Source organism: Zonotrichia leucophrys, chromosome 8 (genome assembly GCF_028769735.1).
Source record: "Zonotrichia leucophrys gambelii isolate GWCS_2022_RI chromosome 8, RI_Zleu_2.0, whole genome shotgun sequence".
Taxonomy (NCBI): Eukaryota; Metazoa; Chordata; class Aves; order Passeriformes; family Passerellidae; genus Zonotrichia; species Zonotrichia leucophrys.
In genome coordinates, this window is record NC_088178.1 from 11,266,561 (window position 1) to 11,291,066 (window position 24,506).

Sequence of the window (24,506 nt, forward strand, 5' to 3'; positions counted from 1 at the left end):
ATGACAGAGTACAGCTTGAGCTGCTCTGGAACTCAGGGATTGTTTCCCACAGAAACTGTGAAAGCATGCACTGATGGAAATCCATTTGGCTTGATTCCATCCTAACATTGACCTGCATGACAGTACAGTGCTGCCAAGTAACTTACCTCAGGATGAGAGGAGAATTAGATCATAGCCATGGCCCTGGTCTGCAGCTGCTGTTCTTTTTTTTTTTTTTTTTTTGGCTGCTTAGAAAGAGAGGGAAATGGTCTGTTCTATCTTATATGCTCAAATGTACTTTTGCTGAGGTGATGTCCAAATTCCCCATAAATTTTCACTTGGAAAAAGTCTCATTGTGAGCATCTCAGGATTCATATTTAACTGAAAAAACCTCGCTCTGCAGCATAAATTCTGCAGTGCAGCCCTTCAGCCTAGGATTTAAAATCTCTTGAGTAGGAAGGAAATTAAGCAAATATTTATTCCCTCAGTTTCATTGGGTGAAACCCCACTACTTTGTATCATATCAGGCCTGAGTGATGCTGTGTCACGTCCTAGGCAGGGCAGTTCTGCTTCCTTTGCTCTGTGGCTGATTTCATAGCAGGACTGCTATAAAATATGAGTGGGTAATAGCAATATCACCTATGGCTGCCTCAGGAGATCAGCTACTTTATTCATGAGTCTTTGTATCTAAAGGAGGGTGCTGAACCAGAAATAAAATTGTTAACTGTCAGATAGGAAAATGGAGTTAGTCTTGGTTTATTCTGTCAAAAATAAGGAAAAATAAATACCAAAAAACCCCAAACTCTAGCCAGTGATTTTCATGTAAAACCACTTGTGCAGAGTATCTTTTAAAGACTATGTGTATTTCTATTCAATACTGTTGCCAGGTCAAATGCTGCTGTTTTCACATTTGACTGTAGATGTACTCCTCAACTCTAATCCATACATTGTCCTTTAAAGAAAGCTTTGTTTCTGGAGGCAGTCTTTTTTAAGAACAAAATTCTCCTTGATCTGTCATTGCAGGTGGGGTTAAGAAAAAGCTCAGATTTATAAAGTGCTGTGAGAAAACCTTTATGTCCCTCACATTTAAGACTTAGTGCATGTTCATGCTTCTAAATGTTTTGAACAGGAAATAAATGAAAAGTCTAAATGCTAAACTTCATATCATTTTTGTCTAGCCAAAAAAATAATTAAATAGCAGGTTACATCAATACAGTACTATCTGTCAGTGAGACTTCATTAATAGATGCTGTTATAGTATAGATCATACTTTTTCACTGAAAGAGGGACATGTGTGATAGCTGTCCATTAACAGATAATTTAGGCTGACTCCAGAAAACACTCAGATTCAGTCTTCTGTGGATATCTTCTTTTACTGGCAGTTTTGCCTGCGTTTTCATTGCTTGCAGTGGCCATTTAACTGAAGAAATGCAACTCCCAGCATGAAAGGATTATTTTGCTAATCTTCCTTAAAGCTTCCCCCCGAGTATTCTATCAGTATGAGGTTGTTGGTAGGAGACAACATAAACCTAATATAAATCCTGTTTTTTGGAACTGTGATTTGAAGTTGCACAGCATTCCACAGTCATGTGGAAGAGTATTTTGTAGAATGCTTGTTATTCATTCTTTCATTCTTCTGCCCCTTAAATCTAAGACCCAATAGGAATAATGTTTTCCTGTAGCTGCCCTGGCAAATATGGCTTTTATTACAGGAGATTCACACAATTTTCAAATCCAATTAGACTCATGCCACCCTGCTGAGGCATACATTAAACTTTAGCAAATGAATCTTATGGAATGACCTGCTTCTTCTGCCATAGTACTTCTTCCTTTTAGTAAAGGATTCTTCAACCTGAAATTTATTTTTTTCTGTTTTACAACAGTGGGTTCTTTCAGTAAAGGAAAAATTTGGAAACACAGAAAATGTATTCAGAGGCAGTGCTGTAAATGGGACAGTATGTTCCGTCTGAGATAATAGAGATGACCTGCTGGTTAATAAAAGATAAAACCATTTCCAGGGCCCTGAACTAACTGCAAGAGAGCCCAAAAGGAAAAGAATTTTTTCTGTGTAAGCTTTTTAGAAAAGAAAAATGAAACAAAAAAACCCAGCACCCTTCCACCTCCATTCTACATGTGCATTGGAAATATGTCTCATTAACTAGATGAATCTATTGTCCCAAAGGTACATTTCAATGTGATTTCACCAAGAAAAAAGATTTACTGAGATTCTCCTTAGTGAAAGAGATCCTGACAAAACCACAGATCATTATAGTCAGAGTTGGACCTGACAGATTCTTGCTGTTTGACTGACCCTTAATTTTGTTAAGTGTGAGAAAATTTTGCCTAGCACATCAGAATATGAACTAACACACTAAATATTTTATTCTGTGCTAAATTAAGTATTAAAGGTTTTAATTCATCTTCATCAAGCACCCTTATTGAAAATAAACGGGCACAACGCAGCAGAGTGGGAGAGGCATTATAATTAAAGCACAAATAAGCAGCGCATGTGACTCTATTAAAATTTATTATTAAGCTCTTCTTTGCAAAGTGTGCCATAGCTTTAGCAGGGCTTTGCCATAATGAAGTGCTCTAGCCAAGGCCCTGGGGTTTTGGATCTGTTAATCCTGCAAAGCCAGTCCTGGGAAGCGGGAGGGGCTGTGTGGCAGCAGGGAGCCTCTGGTGCTGCATTTCCCGTCCTTTGAAGAGCAAACTGCCCCAGGCATGGATCAGGGGAGCCTGCACCACTCTGCACCCCTGGCATCCCCCAGATCCCACTCAGAGCAGCAGGGAGCACCAATGTTGGGAGCCTTAGGGAGAGACCGCCCTGCTGGGAACAGACATGTGTGGAGATGGTGGTGCTCAGAGATTCCCTGAGATGGGGCTGGGATACAAACCCTGTGCCTGGGACTGATCTGCTCCAGTGCCAGCTGTGGGGTCAGGGAGCCCAGCACTGCCTTTGCCCCTGCTCCTCCCTGAGCCAAGCAGGAGCACCGTGACTCTGAGGCTGGGACACAGCAGCTTTGCTCTTCAGGTCTAGGCCTGCAGGCTGAAACCCCCCACATCCAAGAAGGGCCAAAAGCGTTTGCTTTGGACACTTTGGTGAAAACCTCGATTTGTAGCAAGACTTTCTGGATGGCACAGATCTTTGTTTATCTATTATACATTATTTTCACTCCTCTATTTTTATTTCAATTCATTTTCACTTTTGTTTTTCTGAGATTCTTACACTGAGACCATCCTTTTCGTGAGTGCACTTAATTTGTCCCTACAGCTGCAGGCTGAAAATCTTCTTTAGCTATGGCTGTGGCAAATGACTAATCTCTACACATTGTTGCTCATGAACATATTGTGTCATGTTTGCTTTAGTGAGTGATCTTGTGTCAGACTATACAGGAAATCTTTCTGCCATTTGTGTTTGGATTTTTGTTTGTTACCATGAAGTTAAAATGCATAGGCTTAGGACTGTGTTAATTTTGGTTTTCTGCCTTGTTACCTTGTGATTGTGGTTCTTATTACAACTTGGTCAATTCTTTATTGAGTGTATTCAATTTCCAGCAGAGTATGCCTGAAGATAATCACCCTTTTCCCCTCTGCAATACCTGTACTTTCTTGTCAGTGATTCACTCAGACACTGTTCCCTTCCTGAACATGCAGTTTTAATAGAAATGCCAAAGGTAGTGAACCTGCTTTAATGACTAAGTGCATTGAATGTCACAGAGTGGATGCATTAAAAAAGGAGTTGAGACATTCTCCCAAAAAACTTTTGAAACTCAATAAGAAATATGGCTAATTTTAAGAACAAGATTGTGGCTGTGGTCTCATGCAGTAGGAGCCCATTTCATACCCTGAGGGAGCTAGTTTGTGTCTCTCTCCCAGAGGCAGGACAGATCAGGGAATTTGCCAGTTTACACCCTCTGCTAGGCAAGGGGCTGGGCAGGGAGAACAGGCAGGAAATTACCACAGCCTTATTTTCTTCACCTTCCCTCCTAGATTGCCTTTGTTTCTGGTTTGAAAGGATAATAATTTACAGTTCTGTTTTGCTCAGGGATAGACATGAAAGCAAAATCAACCTTCTGTCAGAAATTATGTGAACTAGCTGGTTTTAGAGCCATCAATTCATCAATGGCACTTTTTCTAGTCAAAATAATGGTACTCCAACTAATGGTACTCCAACTAACTGCTCTCCAGTTCTTGTTGATGCTTTATTTATATCAGCCTGTCTCCAGAGCCAAGAGGAGTCATTGTTAGCAAGAGTTTCAGGCTGGAAAGGCTGGGTGCAGCTGCAGGCTGTTACCAAGGAGTAGGAGCAGGCAGGTGCCTCAGGAAGAAGGGCTCTCTTACAGAACACTCCTGCTCCAGTTAGTGCCAGAGAGAGGAGTCATCTGACCCATAAATATTAGAGCTGGAAAAACCCCTGTGGTCACCAGCTCCAGCCCCTGCAAACAATGGATCCTCAGGGATGAACATTTGCCTTGAAATCAATGATCCTCCCTGCCAGATTACCTCCCTCCTCTCTCATTTAGTACTATTTAATCTACATTTTCCCCTTCAGTAATTCTGAGCTATTACCATGCTTCTACCTGCTTTCCCCATGCTGCCAACTGTCCTCCCACACCACCCTCCACCTTCTTGTTATTAATTCTTCTTAAGCACTCACAGCCTGCTATCATTTCGTCTTTTCTCTAGACAGGCCAAATTCAACAGTTGGCTTTCTTGCCTAACTACTCTTAATACAATAGCTGCTGTCTTCTGAACTTTGAGGATTTTTTTGTTTGCTGCCTGCCCTAGTTAAATGTTCTTTTCTCTTTAAATCTAACATCATTTCCTAGTAGGAAATGCTCAGAGCATTGCGGATGCAGCTTTACCAGCCTGGACTGTGTAAAACATTTCAATCCCATGTACAATATCTTACTGTGTGTAGCCAAAAGGACAGTAATCAATGGGATTGCAGAAAACACTGGATTTTATAGAAATCAAAGGAAAAATCACTGAGTCCTGTGGAAAAAAGTGAAAGATGAATTAGGACACAAAGATTAAGAAATTTATAGAATTATATCTTCTCAATAGTCCAAAGACAGGTATTGACAGATTTTGGTTTTTTGGGTTTGGCGTTTTTTTGTGGGTTTTTTTTTCGTTTGGTTTTTTTTTGGTTTTTTTTTTGTTTTTTTTGTTTTTTTTTTTGTTTGGTTTGGTTTGTTTTTTTTTTTTTTAAGAAATCTATAAAATATTTTTTAAAAAAGGAATTCTATTTTAAATCCTTATTTCTTCTGTTCTGCAGAGAATGCTTTGGGCCAAGCTTCTTTACTGATTATTAGCCCGTGCTGGGAGCACACAGCACTTTGCCCTTGGTGGTCTGCAGGGCACCCCAGTCCTGCCATCACACAGCACAATTCCCAGAGCACTGACTGCCTCTTCTTGCCTGGCTGGTGCATCACATTCTAAATCACAGCATGTACGGAGTGCAGGTGAAATAACTTAGCATAAAGACAAGGTCTGGTCTGAAAGAATCAGCCCCAATTTGGGTTTGGAGTTAAGAGCATATTGGTAGTAATACTGTGAAAAGAAATATCTCTATCTCTTTAAAAATTGCTTCTAAATTGAGGGCAGGGAACGGTTGGCTTATTAGATAAGGTTTATATTTTTTATTATTAAAATTATTGCTTATATGTTATATGTTTTCTTTAATTTTAATAGCAAATAATTTTGCATAATGTATGTTCAAGATTTTCTGGGAAAAGTATACGATACCTCATCATACTTCCCTCTCAATACATTGTGAAAAATAGTGGGGAAGAAGGATATCCACTTAAAACCATAAAATCTTTAATTAAAGGTATCTGTATGGGAAGCTTCTTTCTTCAGAACATTATTAAATATTGCCACCTTCAGGTGAAAGCGTATCTAAACATTTAAGGAGAATTTTTCACACATACCCTTACAATTTTTCATCTTAACGATTTTTAAACCATGTTTATGCTTTTTCTTCTGACAGTTGAGCACAGAAGGGCAGACAGGGATAGTGAGCTGAATTTGGGGAAATTCAGTTCCTTGGGTTTAAGGAACACAAAGCAGAGTGGAAGAAAGCACCACAGTTAATACATTAAACCCAAATAGTGTGTGGTTTCCTTGAAAAAACCATCTCAGAGAACCAGAATCCTGCAGTTTACTTTTATATGGTCTTGCCTCTTGCAAAACTTCTTCCAAGTTCTCCCTTTCAAATATGGAAGGGAGAATAAAGATGATTTTTAAAGTTAAAAGAATTGGCTTGGTTGAAATTCAGGTCAAAGTTAAGCTTAAATTTATAAGAGATATTCCCTAAATTAAGGAGAGACAACTAATTCTGCTGGAAAAGAAAGGAAATTTACAATTAATTAAACAGTGATATCCATCTATAGCAAAACTCTCAAAGCTATTTGCCTTACCAAACATTTCAATCTCTCTTTAAGTTCAGTGAAAAACAATTATAAAAGCAAGTACCCCTACTGGAGAGGGCACTTACATTAAATAACATTCACTTTGTTCCTGGTCTTGCCTCTGCTGGTTTCTTCCAGTGCTAAGTAGGGAGATTGGTCCATGGCAGTGAGTTATCGATTGACTGATGGCAGGATCCCATTTCCTGTGTATCTAAAGTCAAATTCTTTTGAAACATGGCATTACACAAACAGTGCCTTCCACCCAGAGAAAAATGTCATGCTGTTCAGTAATAGCAATGGCAAACACTCCCTTTGGACTGAGCATAACGCTCCACTTCCCACTTAAATGGTTTTGCACTGTTGCACTAAAGAGCTGGCACATTACTCCCCACAGGTGGCTGCACTTCAGCGCCTGGGTGAGGAGAGTCTCTATTTCATCTTTCAACTGTGCTGAGTACTAAACATAACATGGGGCTTCTCTATTTCCACAGGCTATTAACCTTCCAAAACATTTATCTCCAATGCTAAACTTTCCAGGGCTTCAGCTTCAATTCCAGCAAATGTCTCTATTCAAAAACAGTGCATTGAGAATGGATTAAGTCCCCTTGCAGCAAATAGTAACCATATGCCAGAGCTAAAGCTGGGCTGAAACAGCTTTCTGAACTTATTCCTTCTCAGAAGTAACATTTTTATTTTGGCAAGTTTGAGCAAAACTTCTTCTTCCATTTCGGAATAAGAGAGCAGCAATAAAACAATCTTACTCAACTTCTGTTCATAAAAGCATTTTAAAATATTGTACTTTATAAATAGTATTTTCATAGCATTTACAAAATGTGGCAGAAGGTCTGAAGAACTGAAAGCTGACACCTCTAAAGGAAAATGGTAGGTCTGCAAGGCTTGGCAGAAAAACCCCTTAGCTTTCTTCTGGGGAAATACATCTAGGAGACAAACACAACCTCCCAAACAAGTAGTTTAAGTTGCCTGTTTGCTGAAGGTAATATTTGCTTAAGAGGGCAGATGGAAAGGGTAGCTATTCAAGTTTGAGAAACTCTTTATCACATGAGATAGTTGGTAAATGAATTAGGAATAGACAAACTGAAATTCTGAAATCTTGGCTAAGTGGCATGAAGGACAGATGGCGAGTATATGATCCTTTGGACATAAACCACTGACCAAGTCTGGGACTAAGGCTGAATTCAGCTGTGCCTGAACTCTCCTCTGAGATGTTTAGAAAGCAAAGGGATCCTTTATGAACCTCATGATCTTCCAGACAGTTTTGTCTGATCCTATTCATTATGCAGTAAATTCTTGTGTACCTTGCCATCAAATCTTGTTAAATCAGTGTTGATAACTCAGTGTCTTTTCTCAATCAAATATATTGTTGCTTCTCTCTTACGAGTGAATGCATTGCTCCATCCACAACATCTAAACAAGATGCTGCATATGCCATGTATATAAAGTATTGCACAGCTCTTGCAGGGAAAGTAATAGCTAAGCATTCAATAGCTCATTTTCATTCCCTCTGCCGTTTAGAAAATGTGGCTGAAGATGAGATATTCTCTGCTTTTATAAAATGGAGGATTATAACAAAAAATGAAGGGCTGTAGAAGAGGATGGTTAGTCATAAATACTTTCTACAGTAGAAAGAAGAAATAAAACCAAAATTAGGTACTAAAGGGAGGAAAACTGATCCAAGAGTAATTCAGCATTCAGTCACTGGCAAAGGGAGCTTAGCAGTCCAAATAAGAGATTTTGAAATATTTAATCTGCAGGATCTGTGGAATTATGTATAATTCCACTGGCTGTTTTCTCAAATTAAATTGATCAAGATCTTTGCATTTTATTACATGGATTTATTCTGATAAGTTCTAAAGCTAGAAGTCTTCCAAAGGAAGATTCAGAAACTCAAAATTTTTATTTTTTTTTTTCTAGGGTGTCATGGGTTTATCTCAGAAACCTTACAGCATTCTTCCTGCACCTATGGTAGAAAAACTGCTGTGGTTCAGTGTAGCTGGATGGGGGTAGTTATGATCCAGCCACCACAGTGGTATCACAACACTATAATCTCTGAGGAGCTTGAGAATGAATGGCTTATATAAATGTAGAATATTATTACTATGTACTCAATTGGGCCATACTGAATAGGGTTAGCTGCTTTATTGGGTCTATCGCCATGGAAACTGGTGGTAGTCTGGAGTATTGACTGCTAGTTAATCAAGATAGTATTGGCACATGCTCTGCTTCAGAGGTCTGACTTAGTTTCTGCAAAATAAAGTGCCCTTTAGCCAGGTGACAAATAGGTGTGGAATCCTGAGCCAGTTGTTAGGTGCACAAGTTGCCAAATCAAGATAAATCAGGATGTTTTCCTGGTCCCTTGGGCAGCTCAGACAGGAGTGCAGTGGTGCTGGCTGGGGTAGGAGCAGTGTGCCAGCATCTCACCAAACCCCTGCTGGGGAGGCACTGGAGACCACTGGCAGCATCAGTTCTTGCCTGGCATCTCTGCAGTTCACAGCAAGTGAGAGATGTGCCCATGAGCCGGCACAGTGCAGAGCCTGGCACTGCCCAGCCAAGCGCTGCCCACCCCACACCAGCCCCTGTGAGCAGCACCTTCCTCCAGCACAGCTTCTGGAGAGCATGCGGAGACGTGTTCCACAAGGTCCCTGCCATTTAACTTCTTCTTTTCGTGCCTGGGCCAGAGTGGACCCTTAAATGTGAATTTGGGAAAGTGTCCTGGGACTGTAACCAGGAGTTCTGCTAAATTAAACAGTCTATGGAAAAACTAATTCTGTTCTTAGTGTTGAGAGGCACTGGGTTTGATCGGCTTGGCACATGTGGGAGTGCCACAGCTTTGTTTTCTCAGCCTTAAGCCATTCCCTTAACTATACTATAACAAAATAGGAGGCCACAATTTTTCCCATAACAATACTGATTTTCTCTTACCTGAAAAATCACATAGCCTCTGTGTAGGTTAAAAAGAATTCCCCAAACAAAAATTCTTTGATTTCTATATTAGAATCATGCTAGTAAACACTGCAAATCATTATGGTCTTCATAATAGGGCATTAAAATAAAAAGTCCACAGATGCTCTGCTGTGATTTATAGCCTTGTTGATAAACACATCGAGCTGTTTTATTTTACCATGGAACCAGAGGATTAACTATTTCTCCTGTATGAAAAAACCCTGAATATACTGATAAGCCTTTCCAATAAAAAATTAGTAAAGTCACCATGAAATTGGTAGATAGTCTTGGTAATTATTTTATATATTATTAATCATTGTTTTTAAAATTATTATTTGATACATGAAATATTGTTTTCCATATTGAAAATGCTGTTGAATATTCTGTGCAGTGAATCTGGCAACTACTGGAAGCCATGTCTTGTTAGAGCTGCTTGAAAGATACATTGTAAACTTAAAATAATTCTAAGTGCATTCTGCTTTAGAGTTTCCATAAAAATTCAGTGTTACTTTGGTTCTCTTTTCATGCTGTCAGCAATTTCTGGACTGTGCAAAACTTTGGATTTGCTTCTTATTATTAACTGAAAGACACAGTGAAAACTGAGAGCACTATAATGTTATATTCTTTACTTCTAGCATGGACTACAAATCTGTTGTCAATAAGCTGTGATGCATTGTATTCTATATTGGACATATTTTTGAAACCTCAGCTGCTGAAACCATGTCCACAATTAGTCTCATCTAACATACACTGTCTGAGAATTAAAGCAGTCTCTTCTCCTTCTTCTATGAGCAGCCTGTTTGGTGGCGCTCCAGGACCCAGTGAGGTGTGAGTCTTTCTAGAGAAGTTTATCCCTCTGTTTCACTACCAGAAACAGCCTGAGCATTACCTTTTCCCTCTCTGAAACTCCGGGATCCTCATCCTGAAACTTATGTAACTCTTTGCATATGTTCTATTGACAATCTTTGAGCAGAACAGTGCCTTGCTTGTTGTTCATCTTTGCAGTTTGTTTTAGGCTTAGCACACTATTAAATATGTCTTCTTTATTTTCCATCTATTTCACATTTAAGTGAAAGGGAGGATGTGAAAAGTCTGCTTCCAGTGCTCTGTACACCTCACAGGTCTGGGTACCTCCTGGGTGAGCAGGGTTTTTCAGTTCCTGCAGTGCAGAGGCTCTTGGTGGGACCAAGAAAGACTCAGGGGTATCTCCTCAAGAAAATGCTCAGAAAAATTCATGGGACAGCCCATAAGGTATTCCAGACTCAAATATTCTACTTGCAATTACAGCTGTATGTTCTAGAGGAGTATCTTCTGATTTATAGATGTAAAAACAAAATGCAGCCCTATTAACTTAGCTGTTCCTAGGCTGTGAGAATGTCAGTTCTGGATAGTTTGCCCCAGGACAATTAGAAAACAAACTTTTTTTTGGCTGTTGTAGGAGTTAGTTCTTTATGTGCTCTTAATTTATTGTGTTTCACAGGGAAGATTAATCAGTCTTGTAATTAGTTTTGTTCTCTATAATCCTTTTCAAGACATTGGATGAAATAAAATTATGGTCAAGACTAATGACGGATATGGGCCTTTTCTCTCTGTCATGAAATGGAATGTTATGAAAAGGTTTCCTTCCGTTATTAGTTTAGGAAAGAAGAATCAAGTCAAAAAACAGGGCAAAAAATGAAGGAGAAGGTAAAGTTGGCAGTAGGCAGAGAAAGACAGCTTCATCTCTTCCCAGTTTGCTAGAAAATACCTTTCCCTCTCTCAGCATCACCTTTCATTCCCCCTACTCCCAAATTATGTTAAAATATTTACTGAGGTTGGTCTTTAAACCCACAGCAGCTAAACCACTTTAGCATGGGGTGAATTTATAACAGGTTTCTTATAATTTGTGCCCAGGGACATCATTATGCAAGTGTCATGCATAACAGTCAGGCTAAATGGTGAAACTAAAAGGAAAAGAAAGGAAATCACTCATGGACATGCCTGGGAATGAGCACAGTGGTTTTCTCTGAAGCAATTCAGTCATATTGAGAAGATATATGCTCAGACCATTTTAAAACTTATTATTATTATTTACTCAATAGGCTGTAACACCTCTGAAACTTACTGCAGTGTTTATTCAATAGACCAGCTCTGTATTTTTGGTCTATCATGTCAAAATGCATTTGAGCAATTATGAAAGGGCACATTTTACTCAGTGTCCCTCAGTGGCTCCTCTGGAGGCTGTTATGTTGTACAGCACTTTGTAGTAGGATGCAATTCCAGCATTAATGGAGGCATACTCATGGTGTGCCCTTTCAGGAAGATCTAAGGGCTGACTCCTTCCCAGCTACTCAGGTGCCTGCATGGACAGGGAGATTGTCCCAAGCAGCATCATGTTGTGCCAAGATTCTGCCTCTCTCCTTGAAGGGAGACTTGCCTTCTGCATGTCAGCAGGCCAGTGGGATTAAATGGTACATGCCAAATTTCACTGGAGGATTGTATGGTTAAACTAATGTGAAAAAATCCAAAATTTCCTCCAGTTCTCTGGTAACCCCTTGCTTGCTTGAAAAATCTCATTTTTTCTCGTGCATCTGTGAATATCTCCTTGACATTATCTCAAGCTCACAAATTTAGTGCTTTTAAATAACACACACTTGTCTTCATCTTGCATTGATTCTTGTCAGTGTTTCCCTGCAGCAGAGATCTGTATGCTTGGGGTGATCCAAAGGGAAAGTGAAGCAGCAAGCTGGAGTGACCTGGGAAAGCCTGAAGTGCAAGGCTTTGCTTCTCAAACGAGAAGCATCTCTCCAGGCTGTGTGAGGAAGGAGCACTTCTGTAAACAGCAGTCTCTCAAGACTACAAGTGTTTTCACCTGTGCCTGGCTTTCCCACAGCATGAAAACCTCTCTCCTGAGTTATCTCTTTCAGACCCTTTGACAGGACAAGGGCTCTGTGTTACCTGTGAAAACACCTCTGTAGTTAAAACATGGTCCAGAATCTCAGCTACTGCATGTTTGGTTTAGGACTGGAAATATTTAGTATTATCTTCTCTGTATTCCCTTACTTCTGTGAGACAAAATTGATTAATGGTTGGAGATTTTTTATTTCTACTTTTTATTGTTTTGGTTCCATCAAAGCTGCTGGCATTGCTGAGGCATTAGCACCAGTAAGAGGGGAGTTTGCATATGCAAATTTTACTCCCTTAATTAAAAGCAGGAGCACTTGATTACACTGCTGAGCCCCTGAGCTGCAACTATGTAAACAAAGGTTACATGCTCAGAAAGGAAAATTGAGCCCTAAGTCACAGTTTTGTGATAGACTTCTGTTAGTTTTTAGTTAACATGAAGCCCAGTGCCAAATTTAATTCCTTATTCCCAGAGAGAAGTGCATGCTCTTCCAGAAGCACGCTTTGTGGTTATTTTCTTTGGGTTTGGGATTGTTTTCTTCTCATTTTGTATTTGCTCTTCTGACTTGGAATGCCGTTATTTCCTGGCTGGTAGCAATAAAGCAATTAAGAGCAGGTGTAGCTTGAAGAATGTGATGCAGCATCTAGAAAAAGTGATTAACAGGAAAAATAAGCCACAGGCTTTAATTTATTTCTTCATTGTCATCCAGGTGTGGCCTTAGTCCTTCAAAACTGTCAGGATGGTGAGCTACTGCTGACTCCAGGAGTCATGAGGACTTACTGCTGGACCTGGGAATAATGTGGTGAGACTTGGTCTCCTGTGGTAACCATTTTTCCCAAAATTGCCTCTTCTTTGGACTGTAGTCCTTAGTCCCCCCAGTTATCCTGAAATGATTGTCCTTGGTAAATGGGGTCATACAAATCACCTGGCCACAAGAAAAACAAAAGGACCAGCAGAGCACCCTGGTACTGTGTGCTATCCCTAAAGCAGCTGGTTTCAATTCTCTAATTCTTTGCACAGTTCCAGAAAGAGTGCTGGCATGACTTGGGGTGAAGCAGGGGAAAAGGGGCTGGGGAGAGATGTGCTGAGGAGCATGAATGTCTTAGACCGGCTAATGCCATGAGCATGTCTTGTAGACAGACCCTCTCTGACAAAGACAGTAGTGTTTGTTACATTTTAGGTTTTCTAAGCATAAAACAGTGTAGCAATGCCGGAGATTCCCTTTCCTTACATGGGTAGGTCTTACTGAGCTGACAAGCTCCCTTTTTGATCAGTCACTTATCTCCCAGTCTTAACAAATAATAGCAATGCTGAAACAGATATGGGGATGAAAAGGACACAAGATACATTACACTGGTGTGGTTCTGACAAACCCACACTTCTCTGGGTGCTTCTTTAAAAAGCCATGTGTGTGGTGCCATGTAGGGGTGATACTCTCTGCCCTTTCATGCTGCTGTGTGGCTCTGCATGCTGCCTGCCAGCACGTAATAGAACCTGTTTTAGGCAAGGAGCTCTGGGATTTTCTGAGCTTATGGTGTGGTGTGCCCTGTTAATGTTTTTTTTCAAATGAACATTGCAGGGAATTATATTTTGACTGTGATCTTTAGTACTTTGGGGTCTTGTCTGCTCACTGTCTATCTATGGGCTTTTGCTGATGTGAAAGATATGTAGCAAATTTCAGTCTCTGCACAAATGACCCCCCAGGAATAGCAGATGCAGCCCATATGTGACAGTTTCAGTTTGTAAATTCCACTAACTTTTTTCACTGAAGGGTACAATTCAGGCCCTCTCTCCACACACTCCTCTGATCTAATTGATTAGAAACAACCAACTACAAAAGAAAATTTGTAAAATAAATTACCACAAACTTCACAGGTCCAATGAAAGCACAGCTGGCAGGACCCAAGATCAAGGCAGATCACAGCTGCACAAGTACTGATCAGAGTACAGCCTTGGGTGAGATTTATTGTCAGTAAGAAAGACAATTTTGATCAAACCCCATTGAATCAAGGCATGTATTCACCAACTCCCCATACTGACCCCAGCATAACCAGTGAGATTGCTGTTCTGATCTGTGACATGGAGGTTTCACATTGCCTGGAAAATGAATCTCTGCATTTTGCCATAATTTGGCATGGTGCATAGAACACAGCATGAAACACAAACTGGATTTTTAACAGAAGGGAATGCATTTCCTGAAGATGAGCTAGAACCCAAACACCAAGGGCAGGCTCCTGTTAGCCAGGTAAAGGATATTATTTTGTCAGTTCCTGCCTACACCCCATTCCCATTGATGGCAGTTTCACCCTCACACATGTGGACCTTCCATTAACACTAATGGGCAGTACCTGCACATAGATCTTGGGCTAACACTGGTGGGAATTACATATACCTGCAACACTCATTAGCATTAATGAGAATTCTTCTGTGGCTATCTAATGATCTATTAATGGGAATTACACACATGTGTGTTTCTCATTAGCATTAGTGGCACGTGCATCTCTCATTAATATTGATGTTAAATGCAGGAAGCCATCTCTCCCATTAATATTAGGAGGAAAGTTGCACTTGCTGCAAGGAAAAAGCTCTTCCTGATCCATCCTCAATGAGGAAGTTTGAGCTGCTGTTAATTCTGTTCCAAAACAACTTCAGTTTGTGCTTTCAGTGAATTATCCAAGTCTCCATGACCTTGGCCACCAGGCATAAGCTTTGTTCCCATATGAATGAAGTAGTTCTGCAAAAGTCTTTTCTTTGGAAGCAGACAGCATGTCATCTCTGTGGTTTTTAAGCAAATGTATTTCTGAATTGCTGCTAATTCAAAGAAAAGTCTGTATATGCTTTTCACAGCATAGGGTGGCACACTCCAGCTGCTGAGTTATTGCCATAGGCACACCAAATTTATTATAAGTTCTTGTCATCATAACTCCATTTTACATCATGCACTAATGCAGTATTGTGTTAAACTCTGACATGGTTCCTGATGAATGTAGTGGAGACTAAAGGCCACAGCCTCCCCTCAGAGTAAAAAACTGTATTAATTTACTACAGGATGGAGCTTTTTATCCTTCCAGTTACAAAGGCATTAAACTTCAGTAACCCTTTCAAAAATGGGTACTCACACCTGCCAAGTGGTTTCCACTGGCTTTTCTGCAGGACTGTGGTTTGAGTCTCCTTTAGAACAAGTGCCAGGGCTGTTGCTGCTGTCAGTGTGAGCTCAGGGATCCCCGTGGCAGGGCAGCCAAGGGCTTTGCTCTGGGGAGGGTTTCCCCTTCTCTCTTCCCAGGGCCAGCTTGGGTGGGTGCTGAAGGGCAAAGCTGTCCATGTGGTGTGAGCAGAGGTGACCAGACAGAGCCAAGGAAGAATGCTGACCTCCCTATCCATTTTGTATATGGAGATAAGGGAAGGTGAGTGCACCAAGTCCTGAACTGGGAATCAAGTGATTTGCCATCTGTTCTCACCTTCATATATTACAATTATCATATTGCTAGGACAAATTCTACTTTTTCTATACCTTGGTATAACCACTACCTTGTACACAGGAATTATAACCTGAAACAGGATCTCTAGATGACACTGTAAGTGCTTAGCTCCAGTTAATACAAACAAAAACAACGCCATCAGATATAAGCTATTTAAAACAGAGAGCAATATATTTAGTTTTAAAAGTGCCCTTTGGTAAGATAGTCTTATTGCTTTTCTCATTACTGTGCAGAATTAGAATAATCATTGCCCATGCAAATTAGTTACAAGAAACAATATTTGCAAATAGCAGATGAAAATTAAAGGATTAAATTTGGCAAACACAACTGCTGGATCAGATTCCCCAAGGTTGGGGGAGGTCCAGATCACACCTTCCGTGCTGCAGGGGAATACCTCAGTGCAGGAAAGGGCAGGCTGCACCACTGGCGCTGTTGGGCCATTCCAGGAGCCTTCTGGAGAGAGGCAGCAGGAGTGTGAGAACAGATTCCAGCTCTCACAAGAGCTGCAGACAAAGTGCCCAGTGTGAGCCTCTCCCCTGCCCTAGCTCTGCCCCTTGGTTATCCCATGCTGGTTCTGCCTTGGCAGGGGCATTTGGGAGGTGTTGCTGCTCTTTACAAGCAGATGTTTCATGGCTGGGCTCCTTGACCATGGCCCCTATATGGGCTCTGTATGTAACCAACTTCAATCACATGGAAATCAACCACCAATTCAGAGAGCGCCAGCATAATGCATAAAGCTGTTTACAAGTCCAGACATTGAGACTCAGGTATATGCTTACAGCAGGTGCACACACTTGTCCACGCTCATACACACCCATCCTGGAGAGTATAATGCAGGAAAGGTGATTCTAGCGTTAATCTGGTCTAGGGTGACAGATGTTAGGAGACATCAAGGAAAATCACAATAATAGTATTCTGTTTGGCTACACAGCATTAAAGATTCTAATCTGTAACTACAGCTTTCACTTATAATTCAGACTTTAGCTGCTAAACAAGCTAAATAATTTATCAAGTACAATATGTTCTAACTCTGCAGCTTGCAAAAACTGCAGCCATACCTTTATTTGAAAGAGTCACCAAATGGTGGAAATGTCAAGCTCTTCCTTAAAGTGCATCTTCCTCAATTCCCTTGGTAGATAGCACTGATTTTTTTTTTTTTCTGAAGATGTTTTATTGTTTTCCTACTTTTCATCAGGGTGGGGTTGCCATGGCAATAAAGTAGGATGTCTTGCTGGATTTCACCTTTGCTGTCTTGCTTCATATGGTTTTCCCTCCTCAGAGCAAACATGGTGGACGCAATGCACATACAGATGTCTGATTTCAGATTTCTTTCTCGAGTGTGCTTGGCAGCTGCTCTCCTGAGACAGCCAAAGCTGCACTTCGCAAGCAGCACTTCACTTTACATTCATCTTCCCTCTCTCCAGTGGCCACCATCATGTCTCCCTTGCTTTGTGAGCTCTCTTTTAAGATGGACAAAGCTTTTCATGAAAGACTTGCTTCCAGTGTAAACAAAAATTTTTGCTTAAGCATTTCAATTAACCAAACGACCAAACCAATTCTCCTCTCAAAGTTAGTTGAGGTAAAGTAGCAAAATATGCTGCAATAGATATAAACACCCATTACATATCCCAGCAATCTCCCCAGTTACTGGATTTAAAAGGCTGAGTTTAGGTTGTGGTGCTATGCTGGTGAACTGGGTCTCACCTTTCCCTGTGTCAGTATTTATTGCCATTCCAGTTTTCCCATTTAGATTTGTCCCAGGAAGAAAAAGTTCAAAAATCACTCGCTGGGTTGAAGAGTTTTCATTTTATATCTCTTTCCTGCATCCTTCAAAATAAATTATAAATCTGTTATCGATATCTGAATTTAACAGTGGTAGCATCTCAAAAACCCAGATGAAAAAGATGGTAAATGCAGACTACAGTCACAGTTCTTTAGTGAACATTGCAGATCAGCTCTTCTCTCCTTGAGGAGCACCAAGAGTGGAAATAGCTGAAATTTCAGGATACACTAATGAATAATGCATCCCATGCCACAAAATTATCACAAGTATTTCTAGTCCATATCCAGTAGCTATATATCTCAAAAGTATTTTTAAAATACATGGCATTTTAATATAATGAGATTTTTTCCCTTTGGTGTTTGGATTCCTCTTTGCAATTCTACCAAATCAAAATAGGGATGTACTACATGAACTCCTGTGGATTAGCCATCATGTCTTTCTTTGTCACTTTCCAAAACTCTGCTTGCAATGGCCAAGCTGAGAAAATGTTTCCCAGTTTCCAGGTCAAGGGTTTATGCTCCGCTTTCCTTCTTTCTGCCTTACTCACTAGAGTAGCGTTAAGTTTCCCTTTGATTTTGGTGACACTGCCTTGGCAGAACACCAGTGTCATTTTACAGTACCATTATAATATTTGTTCTTCTGCCTCCATTGGTCTCTGCTTGCCAGTCCCAATTTTTTTCTTGGAAAGATACTATTAGCATAATTATTATTGTAACATTATAACATCCCAGAGACATTGCCATTGTCTTCCTTTTCCATTTAGTTAATGCCACAGAAACTTACAATCTGGGTAGAAGACAAAAAATAACACATGTATATCAAGAGAGATAAGAAGAGTGCTTCGAGGCTGCATGACTGTGCATGCTAAGCAGCAGCACTGTGATAGTCTCTTACTTTTGCTGCACTATAATAAAAGAGATTGAAGAGGAACCTCCAATAGCTGTTCCTTCAGAAGCTCTTTCATAGGATGGAGCACAGCAAAGAGCATGAAGTTGCTTCTCTGAGGGTCTTGTGCTTGGTAAGGTGTTGGCTTGTCAGATGAATGGGTGGTACGAATTCATTTCTTAGCAAAGTCACTCAGAAGACTGAAGAAAATCTTCTGTGATGTGAGAAGGTTTAATGCACTTTATTTTGCTGACCTGGAACATCTCTTTCCAACCTGGCAGTAATGGCCTGCTAATAACAGGCTCACTGATGCTACCATGACAAGGACAGTCTGCATTTTAGAAGACAGACTCTACTATTTCTTCCCCAAAGCAACGCTTCTGTGCATGACATATCACAGCTACAGAGATAATCATGGCTGTAGAGCAAGCTGTGCCTTGGCTGCTTCTCTCCAGGTTATTTTTCAGGACAGAAGCCACCTTTCCTACTACTTTGGACAGGACCAGGCCATCTTGTGCCTTTTAAACCAAACCTCAGCCCACTTTATAAATGCACATGGCACAGCTTCAGCTGGCACCAGTAGCCTTTCCTCAGGCCAGTTGGGACAGTGCCTGGTTTTAGTGACCTAAAAGCAGATTCTGCACAAAAAACCTCCAGTGTTCATTCTGTTGCCTGAAATGTGTGGCATGTGTAGGTCCCTTGTCCTGGAAAGCTGTGCTACATCTGCTGACTTCCTACTATTTTAGGAGTGCACCAAGCCCCCAGGAAATATGTGAAAAGAAAAAAATCAGAATTTTTTTTAAGGCATTTACATTGCTTAGCATTTTTATCAGGAAGATTTCAAAGTATTTTATGTGAATATTACTATTATCCCCAGATTATAGCTGGTAGGACTTGGATAACATATAGATCAGCTATTTCCTCAAATCCATGGGAGACTTAAGTGATGAAATTAGGAATGGGATCCCCCATCTTGGCTTTCTATCCCATGTTGTAACTATCACATATTTGTATGTCATGTATGTTTCTGGTATTTACAATTTGATTCAGCTGCGCTCCCTGCCATTTAATTCAGTGACAATATGTGCACTTGCAGCAGTGGGATGGGAGGCCCTATTTTTGGGCAGGCCGTGTGTGCTGTTTATAGTTTAAAAAGCATGTAGTGTGAAAATCTGATGGCTCTTGAAAATATCTTCCTGGACATTTTGCTGAGCCTGCCAAGAAAACGGATAATTAACAAAAGTAATTTTTGTGACAGATACAAAAAGGCTGACCATATGCTTTGCTTATAGTCCTATACCATTTCTCAGGAAGAAAAATAGAACTTCAACCAGCATTGAGAATCATTAGAACTGAAAATACAGTTCATTACTTATCATGTTTACCTTGAATAAAAACAGAATTCAGTTTTTATGTTCAACTGCATTATTAGAAAGATCTAAACCTGTGATTAACAAGTTTTCCTAGGCCCAAGGACACCTGGCTGAGTTGATGTACTGAAGCATGTTATGGTGTGGTATTACCTGAGTCAGCATATGAGCTCTAGCCATAGTTGATTCACATAATGTTAAAAAAATAGATAACTGCCTGAGATGTTATTATTCTGGAGGGACAGGTAAACTGAGGATGATTCCTAACTGCTGCTGAGAGAAAAATAAAAATTGCATAGGCTTCAGTGCTGTAGAATCAAGCCAATGCAGTGCAGCAGTGCAACTGCAATAAGGATGGAGTACAGCAAGGTGCTTGATATGTATGCATGTGAACACATTTATGAGAAGTATTTTATTGTAGCCCTTCAAAAAATCTTGCAGGCCAGTGAGATGCCTTAGCTTTTCCACGTGTAATATTTCAGTATTAGCAATGCTAATGGAATGTTGGCACATATAATCATTTCTCTGTGGTAAGATGGTAAAGTTATCCAGAACTTTCATGTAAACAGCAGGTTTCTTTAAGATCTTTCTCTATTCACTATGTTTTTACTTGGCAACAAGAATACAAACAGCTCTTGTCTAGGGTAGGGGAATGACAATACTCAGTCACCCTTTAATTCACTTACTGCTGAGATGCCCAGCAAGCCCTGTGACCACCTTTTTCCAGCTGCTACAAACTGTATATTTGGGAGGATAATTCCAGCTTCTTTTTGCTGACCTGGGCTGGATTCAAGTTACTGTCCTAAAAGTAAAAGCCTGGCAAGGGTCATGAAACTTTGAATGCATTTATTTTTAGGACACTCAAGCAGAGGGCAAACAGAGATGAATAAGACTTGGAATAACAGAAGATCACCACTCTTCAAACAAACAGTGACTATCTGACCTATAATTGAAGATAGTTCATGGTATCTTGTTTCTTGTGGCAAAAGAATTCTGATATCAGCACAATTCATATAATGATGAGCCAGAGCCCTTCCAGTTAAGAGCTGAGGTACATTTTGTCTGTGCAACTGGATGAGAACCATTGCAGTACACGTGACTGTTGTTCTTCAGCTGTGTGATTGTCTCTAGTTCTCCATGTGAGCAGTTCCCTGAAAAGGAGTACAATATAAATAATCTTGAAGAGTTGAGAAATTTTTGATATGAGCAGGCTTTAATTACCTTGCCAAGCAGAATCAATAAGGAAATATCTGTTGTCTTGAAAATGGTTCACATAAATTGAATAGAGTATTAGTATGTGTTTATCAAGTCCAGATCAGAATACTCTTGTTTTTCAGAAATTGGATGCAATGTGGCTTCAAACAGCAAGAAAAAAAATTCCTGTCTGATTAAAAAATACTGTGAAGGGCAGGTCAGTCTCTGATTTCTATGTTCATTTTAGAAACACTCTGTGTGAATACAACAATAATACAAACCTGAAGGATTTAAACTCTGTTTAGGGTGAGACAAACCCAAAACTCTTAACAACCACATTGCTCAACCTGTCAGAGAGCAGGATTTTATTGCCACTTTCAAAAAGGCTAGAAGCTCTCTCTGGAAACAGGAACCAGTTAGTGTCATCACAGCAAACACCAGAGATATCAGTGAGGGCTGTAACTTCAGCCAAGCATCTCAGAACAAAATCAGACAAACTCTTTAGTGACAAAGATTCAGCATTAGTGCAAAAGCTTCTGGTTATAAAATAGTGAGGAGGAAAAAAGACATGCTGTATAGGTGAAATCTCAGTAGACCGATTCAGTTTTTTCCATGAAGCATTAGCAAGGTTTTAAATAGCTGCAACCTGCATATTAAAAATGCCCATGTGTATAATACATGAACAAGGGCACCTTGGCTGAATACATTATGGAGCAGAACTGTCCTCTTTACCCCCTTCACAACCACACTTTTGCTTGCTTATGTGAACAGTCAAGAATAGTGATGAGCACTTATCAGAAGTAAAATTAGTCAGTCAATCAATAGATTAAGACTCTATTAAAAAAAATAAAAGCATTCCTCTACCAGTTCCTTTCTTTCCTCCACTTTCTAAAATGAGGCCATTTCTCTGCAGCTCTTTATTTAGACACAAAGGCTGGAAAATGATCATGTTTTATCTACAGACTGACTGAGGCTTTTTTTTGATTCATTCACCTGCTGCTCCAGCAAAGACATAATCCCATCTTCATTTACATGCCTAAGAAACAACTCACATACAGGAGAGAATGTCTGCTACCAAAAGGAATCTGTTCATCTGCTGTGCTTGATATATGTGAAGTGTGGCTAAAATCTCTCTGCAGCTGTTTTTGTTTAGCATGAGACAGTGTAATAATGCACTTGTAGGGCAGGAGTGACTCACCAAATGTTTCAACAAGACATGTAGATTTTATGCTGTGCTATCCAAAAAAAAAAGAAATACTGATTTTGACTAGCCATATATTCCTGACCCATAAGCCCATTTTGAGAAACAGAGGCACAGAATTTTTTGATTAAGTAGTTTGACTTTCTCCCTCTAAGTATTGTTTCCCTGTGTAACCATTCTGTTGCAGCTCTCAGTAGAAGCACTAGGAATTCTGCTTTTTAATGATGCTCTCTCTCTAATGATGAAGGGGAAAAAAGAGTGCAAATTTTCTGGTCAAGGTAGCTCTTGTCTGTGCTGCTGGGTTTTAGCTCTCAAGTGAGTGGGACAATGTATAGCTCCAAGAGATGAAGCTTCTGAATTGCTGTTATCAGCGAGAGCTTGCTGAGAAAATGAAGTGCATGCCTACATTTCTATTTCATAGTCCATGGAAATTAACACCATTTTGAGCACTGCATGCAGGCCTTTACAGGTACCTGAAATGTATTTTTTTTTCCATCTGACTCATGTCTCTGTGAGTCATTTATGGGGCTTTCATATGCAGAGGTGTTTTTTAGGCTATTTATAATGCTTCTTTGTGTGTATTTAAGCCCTCCTTTTAAACAGGGGCTCAGCACACAAGGAAAAGAAGTTTCTTCTGGACAATAATTTACAATTATAGAAATTACAATGATGTTCAGAAGAGGGAAATCCCTTCATATTGTAACCACAAACAATTTCCAGAGCAAACTCTTATTTACTACATTTCATCATAAGTAAGGAAATCTGCCCCTGGACAAATCATACGACCTTGGCAGCCCTCAGCATTCCTGTGGCCCCAGAGCTGGAGAAGAGCCCAGGATGAAGCAGGAGCAGGGCAGAGCCCTTTGCAGGCTGTGCTGACCTGGGTGCAGGGCTGGCAGGAGGGCACAGCCACAGAGAACATCAGCAAGCCTGGGAGACAAAGCCCGGGCACCCTGTACCTGGGAATAAACATCAGCACTGCAGGGGAACAAAAGATGCAAAAACAAAAGATGCAAGAGCACTAAAATGGCAGAGCTACTGTCTTTGCTGAAAGAAAAGATGAAACCAGCAGACAAAGGCATTGGCAAATAAAGGATTCAGGGTTTATTGTTACCTCCGGGGAGATTTCACTGGTTTTGTGTCATGCACCATCTTATTACACTAAGGGCATGAAATTAAACTTCCTTTCTTCTCCAAGGCTGTTTGCAAGTTGCTTCCCCATCAACATGTACTCCTTGAAAATGGCTGCCAAATTTTGAAGGTGATAAAACAAAGTAATCAATTCCTGTTTAAAATAATCAGATAATAGTTAGCAAAAAAAAATATTTCCATCTGCCTTTTCAAACCCCTATTGAGATAAAAGGGGTTTGTGTGTGAAAAAATCAGTAACTTCCAAGACACAGCAATTCTGTGGGAAGGTTGGAATGGTCTTTTCAGGGCTTTCTCTTTATTTTGAAAATTTTTAGAGATATGGATTTGAACAGACCAAAGAAAGGGATGAGACACCCGAAAAGAAAAGTATGAAACAATATTTAAATGATGTGTGATTTCATTCATGCCTGAGGGCATGCTGAATTCATCAAGAGAGTCCCCCAGGATATTTCACAGTGTGGTGGTACATGGCTGCTTCCCTGACAGGTCATTACTGCACATCATGCTGGGATCCAGTACACAGCACGCTGCTGGCTGCTCTACCTGCCGTGGTCTCAGGGTAGTCCCTGTAAACACAGGTCAAGGACTCTCTCTTTGGCATCCCAGACGTCCAAGCAGACTCACAAGATGAGTGATTGATTTCCACTGCAGGACAGAGCTGTCGGGAAAAGTCATCCTCAATTCAGAAGGTGCATAGACAGGCTCCTTGAAAAACTGAGGTGCATAACACACTCAGCTGTGTGGGGTTGGCTTCCTGAAGAACTCCTTTCTGACTTCATGTTCAGCAGCAGCCTCTGAGTGACCGAAATAAATCCATTAAAAAGCAGGAGAGAGTAGAACAGCAAGTATAGAACAATAGGAGAGCTGAATGAAAAATAAATACCTATTAGAGATGCATTAGAATGAATGAAACTGTGAGGAAAAAATACTTTGTTAGTGGGTGCAGGTGCAGGCACCTCTCAGACAGCAGAAGAACTGCCCTTCTGTGTCGCATGGTGTATCTGAGATGGGAAAATCTGAGCTTGGTGTGAGAGTTTTATGTGGCTGTTTTGAGACCCAGGCTGGCTCCTCTGGTCCTGCAGGTGGTGTCACTGCACTGATGGCCCTGGAGAAGGAGGACATGCCCTCCCAAGCAACCTTCCCCTGGCAAGAAACTACCATCTGACCTTGACCCAGTCAAGTAGCAAAGCAATAACAGAGTA